This window comes from Cynocephalus volans, chromosome X (genome assembly GCF_027409185.1).
Source record: "Cynocephalus volans isolate mCynVol1 chromosome X, mCynVol1.pri, whole genome shotgun sequence".
Classification (NCBI taxonomy): Eukaryota; Metazoa; Chordata; class Mammalia; order Dermoptera; family Cynocephalidae; genus Cynocephalus; species Cynocephalus volans.
This window is the reverse complement of record NC_084478.1, coordinates 55,633,342-55,646,016: the sequence shown is the minus strand read 5'-3', so window position 1 is coordinate 55,646,016 and position 12,675 is coordinate 55,633,342. Positions and strand designations below refer to the sequence as shown.

Below are 12,675 nucleotides of genomic sequence, written 5' to 3'. Positions count from 1 at the left end.
AGGGTCTTTGGTTTCATGGACTAACTGAAGCATTTAAGCTCATCAGGCCTGAAAAAGTTAAGTGCTGGGGGAGCAAGACGGACAAGACTGGACTTATTCTATGACACACAAAAGATTTTTAATAAGCTCGGAAAAAGGCCTCCCCCACCCCCATCTTTTTCTTCCTGCCTCATTCCAAAGCGCTGGCATTAGCCAAAGACATGGCTGCCCGGGAGGTCGGCAAGGAGGCCGTGGGCAAGCTGCTCTGCCAGGCTAGTCTCCAGGTGGCTTCCACGAGGTCAAGGAGGGCTCCCCTGGTGAGTGACAGATCAGGGCAGGTGCTCAGAAGTGGGACATGACACCCACCCCAGTCTTTCAGGCTTTTTCTGAGAGTCCAGGGCCTTCAATCAGTTTGACAATTAGTAGTCAGGCGCCTGCAAGCTGGTGAGGAAGGCTGGAGGGACTTATTTTACAAGTGGCACTTGGAGTCAGTTTATAGGGACCTTTCATGAGGAACTACAGAGCTACAAAGCTTAGGAGCATGAGAACCTCATCTGTCACCAAGACCACTCTCCTCCACCTCCCAAACCTTTCCCCCTTTGCTCCCATCTACAGGTGGGCCTGGGAGAGCTGGGACAACACAACCCATCCAGGATGTCAGGGGTATGGTCTCAGGACACCAAGGAAGGGTCTGGCCTACCCTGTCAAATTGTGCCAGTTTGACATATTGTATTCAAGACAGGAGTGGACAGCAGGGTGTCAAGGGGTCTAAAGTGAAACCGGCAGGATTCTATCCACTGCCATCCAGGGTGGAGACACTGGCTGTGACTTCCAGTTCTCCTTTCCATGACACATGTGCGAAACCCTCTGGCGCTGACTCAGTTTCCCAGGAACCTCAAAGAAGATGGCCCACATGTGGTCATGGGTTTTCCTGTCCTGGGAAAGGAATGGGTCCCGTTGCCAACGGCTGTGTGGGCATCCAACCTTTGCTTCGATCTTTTGAGTTTGATGACTGTGAGTCAGGCCTGGCAGACCCTGGTCTGCGCCAGGAGCTGACAAAATTGTTTCTGAGTCAGCTCCCGACTGTGGTAGTTGGCCAGAACACCCTCCCCTGCCCCATGTCTGAGAGCTGAACTCCCCTCTGTAACTTTATTTGCAAGTCCGTTCTCTTATTCTGAGCCAGCCCTGCCCCTTGCCCTGGTTTTTGACTGGTGCACGAGGTGGTGAGGGGTGTAGGTGGAATGGGGTGGTGGGGCACTCTCGTGAAGGAGGAAGAGAAAAGGAGAAGAGGGGACGGAGCAGACTGGCCCTCATTTCACGTTGGTCGTGGCCTAGCAGCTGCTCTTTTGGACTTGGAGTCCTGGGAGATCTTTGGGGGACTGGGCAATGGGGGAATTGAGAGGTGGAGAGAGGTTAAAAGCTCCCAGCGGGCCTCTGAATTGTACCCTGTTTGTGGAATGATACAAAATTGATGTCTTAAACAAAAGGAAACAAACAAAAAACTGAACTATGACACCTTGCTTACCCAGAAATTACTTGATTTAGCAAGTTCAAGTATCTGGAACAATCAAGAAGAGCCAAAATAAATTAGGAATTCCCTGCTCTGAAGTTCAGTGATGATCTTCGCCACAGAAGTGCTCAAGTCCTTTTCATCAGGACCTCTCTACTCTTCTTTCACGCACTGTCCTAACCAACTAGCTGACTCTAAAATTCCCCCAACTTCTGCTTTCGTTGTTGCTTTGGTTTTGACTTCCATGACTAGGATCAGGAATACAAGAGAAAGGGGAGCAAGTTGGGGGGAAGTTAATGAGTTCAAGTGTAGACATAGACTGAGAGGCCTCTGGGATACTGAAAGCAACAGGAAGGGGTTATTGTCAGTACCAGAGTAAGAGAAGAGATGGGAACAAACCAGAAGCCAGAGCTCAAAGAAGCTAGCAGGGCAGGGCCATTTGACAAGGGGCAAAGCCACGTGGAAGGCTGCCTTGTCTTTCAGCAGGAGGCAGTTGTTGATGTTCCGAATGAGTGGGCCACCAAGGCCCTGTCAACCGTGTCAGCACCATCTAAGGAAACAGGGAAATGCGTCAGGCAGTTTAGACTTGGTTTATGTAAAAATAGGTGCACTTTTGAAGTTTTGGAGTTTACAGGGGGTAAGTTTTACTTATCCTGCAAATTCATTTCTTTAAAGGAACCCATTCTTCCCTAATGCTGGTTAAGTGAGGGGTTAGAGTTTTACCTACATCTTATGTCTTAAAGAGAAAAAATTTCTGCTGGCTGCCCAAGAAAATTCTCTCTATCTCTCCTGACATAGGAAGCCTGACATTCCTTTGAATGCAATCTGCAAGAAGCATATGCCTCAGAGCAGCCTTTAGTGGGAAAACAACTGATTTGCAGCGCTGTTCCTTCGCTTCCAGGATGGAGGCAAGGTTGTACAATAGGGAGCGGGGCGCTCCCACTCTCCCTCTGTTCCTGACAATAGTCTGGCTGGGCCCATATCAGTGGTTGGTGGGTGCAATGGGAGTCACCCAGGAGCTCTCTCCTCAGTTATGGGTGGCCCTGTAGGCCTGGGGCTGAGCTCAGGCCTTGGTGATGTGCATCTTTCTCCTCTTGGAGAGATGGAAGCCACTCTGGAAATAAAACTTCCCAGCCTGCAGCAGTCAACACCAAATTCCACCCTCTCTGAAGTCTCTAAGCAGAACTGGAGGATTGCTTTTCAGGGAACTTTCAGCTTCCTAGACTGCACGCCAATTTCTGCCTCCACTCTGGCCACTCTCGCAAGCCCTTTCCTATCAGGGTCACCTCTTGTCACTCTAGGTGATTGTTTGTAAAGGACACTCCCCTCCCATACACTCCTGAGAATCACTGCTATCGAGAGAAGGAAGCTCGTTTATTGAACATGTATGGGCCTGGTATTTAATATGCACTCAACGCATATTTGTTGGAAGGAAGGGAGGAAAGATGGAAGGCAAGAAAAAAAAATTACGACAGTGGTATAAAGCACTGGTTCTTAACCTTGACCTCAGGTTGGAATCACCTCAGGGTCTTTAAAATATGCTGATGCCTCTGTCCCAGCCTCCCAAATTCAGGCTGCTGTGGTCTGGGGTGTGGTCTGAGTGTGGGGTTTCTAAAAGCTGTCCAAAAATTCTCATGAGCAGCCCAGGGGGAGGACCACCGACATAGAGGGTCTGACTTCAGTGTCAGGAAGAACAGAGTGCCCTTGAGTGGACTGCTGAAGTTGAGCCTCAGTTTCTTCATCTGTTGAGCACGGTGGTAATACCCGCTACCCGGTGTCCTGGGGAGGACTGCATGAGGCTGCGTATGTGAAGTAGGGAGCACGGAGCAGGTACTCAGGAGTGATGGGTAAGAGTGGGTGGCCCCTGGCATTCCTATAGCAGAATACACTGAGCTGGAAGATCTAAGGTCACCCTCCCATCCTCTGGGTCTTGAGGCTGCCTGTTTTCTTTCCTCTCTTGCCCTCTTAGCTCCAACTCAAAGATCTGCGTGTGGCTGAGGCTCATTAACTATTCACGTGCTGACCGAGAAAGGGAAGGAGAGCCCAGCAGAGTTCAACAGATCCCAGGAGTTTGGTTTTCAGTTTAAATCTTCGGGAGGAAAGATGGTGTAGAAACCCAGATGAGGTTTTATGATGCCCTTATTAACTGCTGTGAAAACAGCCGAGTGGTGGTTCCCGCAGTCCCCCTGGGCAATCCTGGGGCATACACAGTGACGGGCACCCCAGTGGATCGCTCTGACTTCCAGCCCCCACTCCTCAGCCTTTGATGAGAGACACCGAAGGATCCTCAGCCCTGGAGACTTGTTCAGCTGTTTGGCATGTAGCAAAACCTGGCATGTATTCTGCACAGCCCTCCACCCCTGCCCTTCCAGCTTATCCTCAGCAGCCTTTCAGAGGAAGCTTCAGCTGCCACAGACTGCAACCTCCAGGTCAGGGGAGTGGGCACTCCAGCTGTATCCTGCTCTGCCCAGCTTTCGGTTACCTTTACCCGCCTTCTGATCTAAAGATGGGAGCGAACTCCTCCCCGGTTGAGAGAACTGGAGCTGGCAGGGGGCTCTCTGGATCGGGGGTGCCGTGCCTGGGCTGCAATGTTCCGGTGATGATAATGACTACTGTGCGTTGTCTGTAATTATGTAGTCTCTAAGCCCCCAGGGCTGGGATGGTGTATTTGCCTGTGCTGTTCAGGGGTTGATCCTGCTGTCAGCGCTTAGCAAGAATTAACAGTGACGCTCTGCGCACCACAGTCATAACACTAAATCTGATCTGCATGTTTATGATTCATTAAAAAAAAAAAAAAACAACCCACCGTCGCTGAAACCCCTCCAAGCCCATCATTGAAAGAAATTATGCTCAGTTGAAAGAGTGATTTGACGTCACAGAGGACGAACGTGCCTTTTCATGAGCAGCTGGAATTAGAAGGCTGCGCTTCGGCAAGTGTAAACGGGATCCAGACCTGGAAAGCTCCGAGCAGCCAGCAACCTGTTTTCCAGGTGCAGGTTGCTCACTTTCCGGATTCTCTGAAGCTGGTTATTTTGAAGATCCCTGGCAGGCCACCGCTGGCACGGTTATCACGCCCTTCTGGGCCACACCAAGCTCCTTCCAGGCAGAGTAAGTTCTGGGAGGGCCAACCTTTTTCTTTTCTTTTGTTTTGTTTTTCCTCTGCATTTTAGCAGAAGCCCAGACATAAGTGGGAAGGGACAACCTGCTTCAGAGACAAACCCCCCAGCATTCCAAAGTCAAGAAGAAATTAATTGCGGATGATGGGCTGTTTGTAGTTTTCTATGGCACCCGTCTGCTTTATTGCTTGGATAATTAGGCGTTTCCTATTAACTCTTTTACAGGGGGTCAGAACCCATGATGATAGCCTCTTCCTTTGAGGACCTGGCAGCTCTGTCCTGTGGGAGAAGCAGGGGACTGGGCAGCAGGACACCTGTGTTAGAGTCTTCCATTGTTCTGTGGACTCTCGAGTACGCTGTAGTTCCATATCCACAAAGTTGGGTCAAGAGAAATCCCACCTCACCCTTTATCTTAGAGTCGAATAGAAATGAGGAAACAAAACAAGAGGTAGGGGGATTTGATTTCTTGGCCAATACAGGAACTTAATAAATGGGTAGTTTTTCTTCCAGTACTACTGCTGAGTAGCAAACCACCCCAAACTTAGTGGTATAAACCACACCCATTTTATTGTGCACAAGGATCTGTGGTTCAGGAATTTGGTCAGGGCTCAGCTGGGTGTTTCTTTTTGCTCCTCGTGGCATCTACCGAGACCACCCAGTGGTGGGGGGGGCCTGCTCCGGAGGGTCCAAGATGGCTTACTCACCTGTTTGGTGCCTCAGCAGGGATGAGCTGTCACCCAGAGTGTGTGCGTGTGGCCCCCCCAGCCCTGCAGTCTCAGAGTGCTTTGACCGCTTATGTGACGACTGGCTTCCACCACGGCAACTGTTCTAAGAGAACCAGGCGGAAGCTGCATGGCCCTTTCTGGGCCAGCCTCGGAATTCACACAGTGTCACCCATGCCATATTCTATGGGTTGAAGCAGTCAGATTCAAGCCCACTCAGATTCAAGGAGAGGGGACATAGACCCTAATTCTTGATGGGGGGAGTATCAGAGAACTTGGAGGCCATTTTTAAAAATGGTCCCAGTTTCTAGTCTTATACAACTCTTCATTTAGTGCTTTACGTTTTACAGTGTTGTCACCTCTAATATTTCTTTTGACCCATGCAACAATATTGTGATGGGATAATGTTATTGTACCATTATAAAATAAGGAAACTGAGGGTCCGAAAGGTGACGTGATCTGCTCATTTATGTGGCAAAAATCAATGAGATAAGCCTTGAATCCATTTTCTCAGATAAGTTTTGAAGGTGTGTGTCATAAAGATGAGAATTACAGAAAGTTGTTCTTTAGAAGCAATGATCGTCCCTACCTTCCGAAACAATGTTTTAAAATATCTGATGAGTATTTTGGAGACCTGTCACTTACACTAAGACACAAGACTAAACTGAACCCACTCTTTATGGAGAATCTCTTGGGCTGCTGCCTCTGGTCATTCTTATCTCACCTTTGAATCCCAAACCAGCCAACAATAAAATGCTAATTTATCTAATACAAACGTGGAGAACTGTAGAAGTCAAGCCAGTCAGACCGGCAGCTCACAGAGTAAATATTTGATCAGTGAGTAAAAATTCAAATTTGCACTATTTACTGAAGGTGAAAAGTATATTAGAGAACGACTGTAATGGGGGTTAAGTAGGCCTCCTCCAGGATTCTACCCCCAGAAGCCCTCAGCTTCTTGCTGACCCAAGTTACAAACAAGAGTGGACTTGGCAGCTCCGAACAAGACCACCCTCCTGGCGAAGCTGGAGTTGGCTGATTCTGTTTATGTGCTGGGCTTCCAGGGCTGTGAAACAGGGAGGTTAGGATGACACCAGGGGGGAAATAAGGACACGTGTTTGCCCAGAATGTTTAGCTCAGCCCCCATGTTGCCCCAGACCCTGTCTGTTCTTTAGGACCCCTAAAATTAGTTCTGAGAGAGAAGCCGGGCCTTGGGACAGCCCAAGCAAATCGGAAAGTTGGTGGGTATCTGGAGAATGTGCCAGTTTGTTCCAATGGCTAGGCTTGAAAGTGGAAACCAGGCTCTGGGTTCTTTGGAGGGGAAGCTACATGGCTGGAAATCAAGTAACAGCTGGTCACTGGCAAGGCTGCAGAGGAAGGGGGCTGAGCTGGGGCTGGTGAGGGCCATGTTCGCCACAGCTGACAGGCCAAGCAATGGCCGTTTTGTGGTCGAGATTGTTTTGTCCTGTTTAACTGTGGTTGGGCTCGCCCTGGGCTGGCCAGTGCCCTGGTTGGCGGCACAAGGAAGCCTAATGAGCAGCACCGCAGAACCAACGCCAACCCCCAACTAAGCCTTTAGCATTAGGCACCCCCCGGTCGCAAGCTGTGATGGCCTCTGGTTACTGGGACCCAGTGCCTGTGTGTAGGAGGAAGGCACAACGGAGAAGTCAGACTGGAGTGCTCATCTGCGGGCCTGGGGTCATTTAGCAAATCGAAGACACTGGGCCGTGCTAGGGTCACACTGGGTTTCACACATGCATCTGCCTCTGGAGGAACAGTGAGGGGGCAACCGGGTGCAGAGGAAAAGCAAGAGATTTATCTATCCAGATGTTCTAGAAGCCTTGAAATTGAGTTGGGGGAGAGGATGTGGCTGATACAGAGGAGCGCTGCCCAGACCCCCTCGAGGAAGGCTGGCTGCCCAGCTGTGGGCTGCGCAGTCTACAGACAGCCTCCCGCTGCCAGGCCTGCAGGGCCGGCCTCTGCTGCCGAGAGCACCTCGCCCAAGGCCACACTCTCCTGGGGTAGCCCGTATCTGGTGGCTGAGCTGAGGTGGGGGGCTATTATAAAGGCCCCACCATTTCAGCTCAAGGAAGGACACTGCCGGGCCACCCTCATTCCAGAACTCTCTCCTTCAGGTTAGTGGAGACTCTGTTAGGTCTGCATCTCAGCTCGACGCCCCCATCTGCCCAGTCTTGCTTTCCCTCCTCCTTCCTTTTTCACAGGGTTGGTCCCCCACAAACTCCCCTTACTCCCCAATCTCCATCTCAGCGTCTGCCTCCAGAGACTCCAGCCTGTGACAGAGGGTAACCTACACCTTTGGGTCATGGATTCCATCCCAGGAACCAGCAGCACTCCAGATGCCATTTTGTTATAATCTCTGTGGGGTTCGTCCAGTTTCCCTTAAATTGTTCCAGAAGTTTTCTTCACTGATTGTACTTTGTTTCCCCATGCTTCGAGAGATTATTCCAAACATAATAGACACTTTCATGAGGGCACCGCCCCAGCCCCACTCCGGCCCTCAACGTGATTCTGATCCTACTGCATTTCATCCTGCCCTTCCCCCCCAGGCACCCCTCTCCCAGCCCCAAGTCAGTGCTGCTCATCTAAAGGACACCTCTGCCCCCCCTTATGTCTGTGCTCCTCTCTTGTTCGTGATGATTGTGGCTCTTTGCCAGGGCCAGTCATAAGGTGTCCCTCTGCACACAAAATCCCCATCTCCTGCCAGACACTGGGCCTTTATCGTTGGCATGGGGACAAGCCAAATCTCTTGGCAAGCTGCATGCTGGCCCTTAGTCACCGTCTCATCACTGTGGCCATCACGGCTGCCTTAGTCTCCCCTCTCAGGCTCTCAGTCCTCAGTCTTCCCCTGGCACAGGCGAGGCCACCCTAGGAGCTACAGATGTCACCTCCCGAGGCCTCCAGGGAAAGCCAACGCATGGCTCAGATATTTGGCTCATCAGGCAGGACCTTCTCTGACCTGCTTGACAGACACCTCCTCTAACACCAGATACCTAGTTAGTAGCTCAGGATTTCCTCCTCCTCTCTGCCCCACCCCCCTCCACCCTGATGCCCCTAGCAACCCCCAGATTTGGAGCACAGTGGAATGGTCATCGGAGGTAGGGGCATATTTTCAGGCATTGCGTGGCAAGGGCATGGAGGAGATGTTTCTAGACTGTGTCCCTGGTTGCAACCAGTTTAATTTAATTCATCATCTATTTGCTATACAGTGGCAGTGGGTGGCTGCCACTGGCTAACACAGGGCTGCCAGGATGCTGTTGGCTGTGCTGCTGTTGGGAGACCGTGCAGCTCCTACCATCAGCTGAGGGTCAGCGAGGGGAGGGCATTGCTGAGGGACAGTGCCCTGTTTTAAAGGCTTGCGCTTTGCCTGGCTGTACATGAACCTGCTCTTCCAGACCTGAGTGGCCAAGGGAGAAGGCTGGTCTGAGCCAGCTGGCAGACCTCCAGTGGCACCCCAGGGCACACCTCACCCAGGCCTGAGACAGGCTCCCGAATTCTTCTCTCAGCTTCATTTGTGCAAACAATCAAAAAGCCAACCCAGTCCAAATGAAATGCCCGCATTTTATTGCTTGCAGTGTTTTAGTTCTAATTTGGCTTCATTTGAAATAGAGGTTTTACTAAGTGGCATAAATTGAGCCTAACAAATTTTAAAACTAAAACAGCAACACCCTAAATACTTAAAACTGTAATTGGAGAGAGATAAAAAAGTGAGTCGTCAAGGAGGGGCATTGAGGGAGGCAGGAGAAGGGCAAGGGGAAGACGCAATTTCCATCCTGCTTGGCAGTAGGTTTATTCCCCCTGCCCCGCCACCCTTGCTCCAGCCCTGTCCCCTCCCCCTGCAGAGAATGCACCCAGAATCCTCCTGAACCCATGCCAGGGCCCTGCAGGGTGTTTTGTACATAGTGGATGCTTAGCAAAGATTGGGTGAACTAATTCTTTTCTTTGATGTGGCTGTGGACAGAAGGGCCAAAGTGGATTCATTCAAGGGGACCCATTTGCTCCTACAGGGAAGGTCTGAGAGTTTCCCCCCAGCATGGAGTCCTGCATGCAGGAGCCTGTCCCAGCCTCCCTCCCACCCCAAGCCTGGCCCTCCCCACCTGAACATCAGAATCCTACTTTGGAGGGAAACTTGAGGCCACTTGAGACCCCTGGGTCCCTCTGCTGATTGATGGGAGAGGGTACTGATGTGGGGCAGTGGCTGGCCACTTTGCTCAGTGTTCCCCTTTTCTTACTTCCGGTGTGAAGTATGGGTGGGGATGACGGGCAGGTGGGAAGACAAATCCCTGCATGGAATTCATGGCTGCACGGGTCCCTGAGGAGGTGGCTAGGCCTCTGTAGGGGCTGCATGAGTGGCTTTGCAGGCCAAGTGTGTCTCTTTGGGGGACCAATACACTGATTTTCCTTTAGCATACCAGCTGTCCTTCAAGGAAGGGTACCGTACAGGTAAATAAGCATGAGTGACTGTAGGAAGCATCCCCGAGTGTGTGTGGGGGATGGATGGGAGCCAGAGAGGTCATTTAGGGCCGAGCCCCGCACTCTGCCAATTTCCCTGGCTACACTAGCCTGTATTGATCACCCTCTCCTGGGAATTGGTCAGCACTTATAGCCTCAGCCCCCTGATTTAGCAAATGCTTATATAATGTTTGGCCTGCAGATAGCAAGGTGGCGTGGGGGGAAGCCCACTTGGCAGCAGACAACTCCAGCTGGCTGCTGAGTTCTGCCCTTGGTGGGCGGGGTGACTTTGGCCAAGCCCCTGAGTTCTCTAGTCTTACTTTCTCTAGCTATAAAATGAGGGGTAATGGCAACCACGAAAGTCTTGAAGGCAGAAATATGTCATACAAGATGAAGATGCTTTGTTATCTTTTTCAGTCCACGTGAAAACACCTTGTCTTAGGACGTTCCGGAAACCAAGGATCAGACACTATTTAAATTAGCTCAAGGAAACAGAAAGTTTAGTAGCAGACAAAGGTCCCTCACGAGCCCAACTGCAGGAGAACTGTTCAGAACCATGGGGACAGGAATTGAGACCTGGAGAGCTAGAGACGAAGCTGTGGTCTGTCTGCCCCAGTCTGGGGCCCACGGTCGCTCCTCCCTGTGGTTCTCTGGGTGACTGTGTGTTCTGTCACCACTCACTGGCTCTTCCTTGATTCATTTGTCTGATTGCACGTGGCTCAGTTCGGCTTCCCCAAATGGTAGTGCCAACTGTGCAAAATAGTCTGACAGCTCCAGGGCCACCGTTCTCTGATTGATTCTAGGTCTCTGAGTTCAGAATCTCAGAGAGAATCTAATTGGTTCAGTTCAGGTCAGGGATTGGTTCTGCCCTAGATCGGGCATATTGTCCTGGCCAATCAGCAGTGGCCAAGGAGGTTGGGTCATAAAGAATATATATGGTACCTCAGGCCACCCCTTAAGCAGGGACCATGGGTAGATATACATGGGGATTAAACAGCAGTCATCTCTAGAACATTCCTTGAGTACTGTGTTATATTTTTTGCTGAATATGCTGGGATGTCTAACCCAGAACTCTGACCAAGAAAGTGCTCATATATAGTTGCTGATTTTTTGAGGAAAAGTTACTTTCTACCGAAGCTCTACTATCTGTGTCTTCCCCCAACCCCTGCTTGCCATTAGGCTTCTCATCTAGGCATAGATGGTTTCAAGGTGCTATGGTTTGAATATCCCCCCAAGCTCATATTTGAACTTAACCCCAAATATGGTGGTAGAAGGTGGGTCTTTTAAGAGGTGGTTAGATCACAAGGACTGTGCCCTTATGAATGGATTGATCCATTCATGGAGTAATGGGTTGATGGTTTAATGGGTTGTCATGGGTGTGGTTCTGATGGCTTTATAAGAAGAGCAAGTGAGGTTAGCTGTCTTGCTCATGTGACCTTGCTATGTGATTGCCTGTGTTGCCATAGGACTCTGCAGAGTTCCCATCAAGAAGAAGGCCCTCACTAGATGTGCCCCCTGGACTGTGGACTTCCCAGCCTCTGAAACTGTAAGAAATAAATTTAATTTCTTTTTAAATTACCCAGTTTCAGGTATTCTGTTATAAGTGACAGAAACAGACTAATATTCAAGGCAAAAGGCTATCTCACCAGTTTATAAAGAGCTCCTAGAAATCAATACGAAATATATCAGTGATCCAATAAGAAAAATATGCGAAAGATATGAACACATAGTTAACTGAAAAGGAGCTACAAATGGCTTTTAAACATATGAAGTATTGCTCACTCTCACTCATAATAAGAAAATGTAAATTAAAACTACACGGAGAGATTATTTTTCACCTAGCAGATTGGCAAAAACCTGAAAAACTGGTAACATGCTACGATGGTGAGGCTATCTACAAACAGGTGCTCTCTTACATTGCTTGTAGGAGTGTAAATTAGTCCCACCCTTACGCAGAGAAATTGTCAATATCTAGCAAAATTTCAAATGCACATGCCCTTTGATCTAGTAATTCCATTTCTGGGAATTTATCCTACTTGTGTATGTATTGTATGTTGTATCAGTTAGCTATTGCTGTATAACAAACCATCCCAAATTTCAGTGCCTTAAAACCACACTTACTTATTATTTCTCACTAATTGGTTGGTTGGGTGGTTCTGCTGATTTGAGTTAGCCCACATTAGTCTTGGCTAAAGTCACTCATGTATCTGTGGTCAGCTGGCAGATTGCCCAGGGGCTGGCTTGTTTAGGACAGTCGCTGCTGGGCAGTGCGGCTGTGTTCCATAACTGCTCTCATCCTCCAGCAGGCTAGCCAGAGCTTGTTCTCAGGCTGACCTGGGCATGTTTCATGGTAATTGCAGACAAACAACAAAAGAAATGGGAACTTCAAGTGCTTATTTAAGCTTCTGCTTGCATCAAGTCTGCTAAGCAATTTACTTGGTGAAGGGGCAAGGAAATGCACTCTGCCTCTTTAGTGAGAGAAGCAGCAAAGTCAAGGGTCAAAGTGCAAGGATAGTGCTCGCTTCGGCAGCACATATACTAAAATTGGAACGATACAGAGAAGATTAGCATGGCCCCTGCGCAAAGTGCAAGGATACAGGGAGAGCTAAAGACCTGGTGCCATCAATGTGATCATTCCTCCACATGTGTGAAATGACATTTGTACATGGTTGCTTACCGCAGCATTGCTGGTGAGAGAAATAACCAAAACGGCCATCATTAAGGGACAGGCTAAATAAACTGTGATGTCCACACTTTAGAATAATCTGCAGCTGAAAAAAGGATGAAGAATTCCTCTGTGTGCAATTGGAAAAATTCCAAAAATAGATTAAGTGAAAAAAGCCAAGTACAGGACAGTGTGTATATAGTATGCTACCTTTAT

At 49.4% G+C, this 12,675-nt stretch overlaps 1 non-coding gene across 1 annotated transcript; it reads left to right on the top strand.

The window, feature by feature from the left end:
- Window positions 1-12,308: 12,308 nt before the first annotated feature.
- LOC134368790 (U6 spliceosomal RNA) lies at window positions 12,309-12,414 on the top strand. Its single transcript, XR_010022497.1, has one exon. It is a non-coding gene; the product is annotated as a U6 spliceosomal RNA (small nuclear RNA).
- The last annotated feature ends 261 nt before the right edge of the window (window positions 12,415-12,675 follow it).